Source organism: Cannabis sativa, chromosome 1, assembly GCF_029168945.1.
Source record: "Cannabis sativa cultivar Pink pepper isolate KNU-18-1 chromosome 1, ASM2916894v1, whole genome shotgun sequence".
In the NCBI taxonomy this organism is placed as follows: Eukaryota; Viridiplantae; Streptophyta; class Magnoliopsida; order Rosales; family Cannabaceae; genus Cannabis; species Cannabis sativa.
In genome coordinates this window covers 32,379,260-32,382,751 of record NC_083601.1, presented here as the reverse complement: position 1 = coordinate 32,382,751, position 3,492 = coordinate 32,379,260, and the positions used below count along the sequence as shown (strand labels likewise).

The 3,492-nt window shown below is 28.8% G+C and overlaps 1 long non-coding RNA gene across 1 annotated transcript; it reads left to right on the top strand.

Annotated features, from left to right (window-relative positions):
* Positions 1 to 687: 687 nt before the first annotated feature.
* On the top strand, positions 688 to 2,429 carry LOC133033469 (uncharacterized). The gene is made up of 3 exons (XR_009685615.1): positions 688 to 1,161; positions 1,809 to 1,872; positions 2,271 to 2,429. It is a non-coding gene; the product is annotated as an uncharacterized LOC133033469 (long non-coding RNA).
* The last annotated feature ends 1,063 nt before the right edge of the window (positions 2,430 to 3,492 follow it).

Here is a 3,492-nt window from a genome sequence, read left to right as displayed (position 1 = left end):
AAGCCGCCTTGCCCACCACTGTTTACTTCTTTATTAGCATCAAAAGACACATAATTCGCCGGCGCCTTATTCACCTCCATTAATATTATTGGCCTTACGGAAAACACATGATGTGAACACAAGAGCAGAAGAAGATGAAAAACAAAATAAATGATACTCAAACGTTTGCTTATTGACATTATTATTTTTTCAATAATAATTATTAAAGAAGAAAATGTCAATTTGGGATTTCTTTGGTTTGTTGTAATGTGTAGTATAGAAGCCTTAAATAGGTTCATGAGAAGTGTACGTACGTAGAGCAAAGTAACTAGCATACGTCTTTGGTCTTTGGTCTTTGCCAACTCATGATCTTAAAATTGATCGATGGATATCGTAATTATTTATTTTCTTAGCTTAACTTATTAATGTGTAACACATTCTTTTGCTAGCTACTTCCAACTTGGAGTTTTTCCAGCTAGTGAAGTTATTTTAGTTTTTTTTTTAAAAAAAAAAATTAGGTAGGGATATATATGCTCTTGATCTTGCCCGTGAAATTCATTACTACTTCTAATAATACTACTATTATTTTCTAGTTTATTTCTATCGTTGGTCAAAAGTCAAATTAACCTCACCATATCGATCTTAAATTAGGATCTAACTCATATGTTATTAATTACTCGTCACTACTACAAACCAAGCTTTTAGAGTCACTTTTTTTCAGCAAATATTAAAGAACCGACGTCATAGGGTTGGAATTTTTTGGAAGGGATTTTGACACCACCTATGGCGTCGGTTATTTGGAAATAACCGACGCCATAGGGTGTCCCCCCTATGGCGTCGGTTATTTCTAAAAAAACCGACGCCTAAAGGGTTTATAACCCTAGCCCAGCCCATCATCTTCCTCATTCGACCAGCCAACCCAGAAACCCCCAAACCAGAGAACCCCAAACCCTCTCCGCCAACCACCACGAAAAACCACCCCCATTTCACCATTTTTTCACCATTTTAGCTCATTTTTGTTTCTAAATCTTCTATTTTTCATACCTAAAACTATATACCTGAAAAGATCACATTTTTCCTCATTTTTTAGGGTAAACCGAAGGTAGAGGTAGTGGTGGTGGTGGTTATACCTCCGGCCACCGTTTTTAGTGGAGAAAACATTGTATTTCAACGTCTATTAAGGTATAAATCTAATTTCTACTAATTTTAGTACTGTACATTGCTTTATTTTTTATTTTATAAATTTTTTTAGGGTTTTTCTATATTATTAAATATGTATTGTGTGTATATATTGTGAATGAGAAATGTATTGTGTGTATATATATTGTGAATGAAAAATGTGATATAGGAGAGTATATATGTATGTATTTTGTGTTGTATTGAATATGTATTGTGTGTGTATGTATTGTGAATGAGAAATGAGATAAATAGGAGAGTATTTTATATATTGTATATGTATATATTGAGTATTTTAAACAAATAGTTTTGTTAAATATTGTGAATGAGAATGAGATAAGAGAGTATTAAAATAAAAGTTTAGAAATTGTTTTCTAAAAAATTAGTTTAGAAACAAAAGTTTAAAAATTAACTCTATTTTGTATCAATTTTTTTCTATTTTCAATTTTAATCATGTGTTTTTATTTTTTTTAGTAGCTAGTAGATAGTTAATTACAACTACTTAGCAAGTTACTAATTTTCATTCTATTCATGTATTTTTAACTAGTTAGTAATAAATTAACTAGTTAGTAACTAAATACTCATAAATTATATAACTAGTAAGTAGCTAAATAAAAAAATTTGTAATTTTGTAGTATTTCTTTCTGTTGTAGGTTGTGAGGTCAATTTGCAAGGATCTGACTTATTTGGTATTGATCGGTTTCTAGTTAGCTCGAGGTATACACTCACTAAATTTTATTATAAATTAATTATGAATGCTTAGTAGAGTTTGAATATCTTAAATATTCATCCGTAGTGAAGTAGGTTCTGTAATATATTGTAATGCGCCGGATCGATGGGTGAAATAATATGCATGTTAGATGAGTTTGAATATCTTCAATATTCATCCTTAGTGAAGTAGGTTCTGTGAATACATGTATTGCAGTCGAATGGGTGGTAAATTTTTATATTGCTAAATGTTGTTGTGATTATTTCATATTGTTTTGAATTGTGTTTTGTTGTTATTAATAGGTTTGAATTTTTCGGAAACGTTCAATTATAGTCGTTATGCTGCCGAAATTTCAGTAAAATTAGGATAATATTTGATTTTAATTTCTCTTAAACTTGGTTGTTAGGATTTTATCGGAAGTGACTTTATCAGAAGACAAGTACATAATTTTTGGTATAAGGTATGCTTTCTTTAACCTACTTTTATAAGAATATTTTTCATATATATTTAGATAATCTTTAAATGCTTAAAGTAATTTTAGAATAATATTGATGTAATACATAAGATATATATTGTTGAGTGCTAAGGATAGATATAGTAAGCTATAAAAAAAATACAAAAAAGGTCTATATTGGGATTTGAACTTGTGACCAAAATGATAGATTGATAAGTTTTTACCAATATACCAAAACACACTAGAATTAACAAATACATTATAAACATTAATTCTAATACTTAAAATAAGAATTCTATTAGTTTATGTTAAGTCAAATAGCAAAATAAAACACAAAAAATACCCAAGTTCAAAAAAAAAAAAATCGCCTCAAGCGGACAACCGGATCAAAAGTTATTAATAATGTTCAAAGTTTTTAAAAAATTTCATGTAAATTTTAACCCTTTATCTACAAAAATACAATACACTACAAAAATGATACTAATATATTAAAAAAATTATAAAAATATACTAATATACTACAAAATTACAAACACATAATATAAAATATTAATAAAAAGATAGCTAATATACAAACACTTAGAGTAATGTAGATGTGTATTTATTCAACTTTTCAATTTAATTTGTATTTATGGTTATTATATATAATTTATACTTAATTTAATTATATTAATAATAAAATAATATATATAAATTATGCTAAAATACAAAATTGGAAGCTGAAAAAAAAACCATAGGAAGACCCTATGGCGTCGGTTATTTCATAATAACCGACGCCATAGGACCCCTATGGCGTCGGTTATTATGAAACAACCGACGCCATAGGACCCCTATGGCGTCGGTTATTATGAAATAACCGACGCCATAGGACCCCTATGGCGTCGGTTGTTTGTAACCCTTTAGCGTCACCCGGAATAGCGTCGGTAGCGAATTTCGCCAATACCCACGCGTGGAAGATATTATTATTATTATTATTATTATTATTATTATTATTATTATTATTATTATTATTATTATTATTATTAGGCTAATTAGAATTTTTGCCCCTGAACTTTAACATGTACAAAATCATGTCCCCTAAACTTTTAAGGTCGTTAAAAATGCCCCCTTGAACTATTGAGATTATTGTTGGATTTAAGGATTTTTGTCTAATTTCATTCAATTTTACTATTTC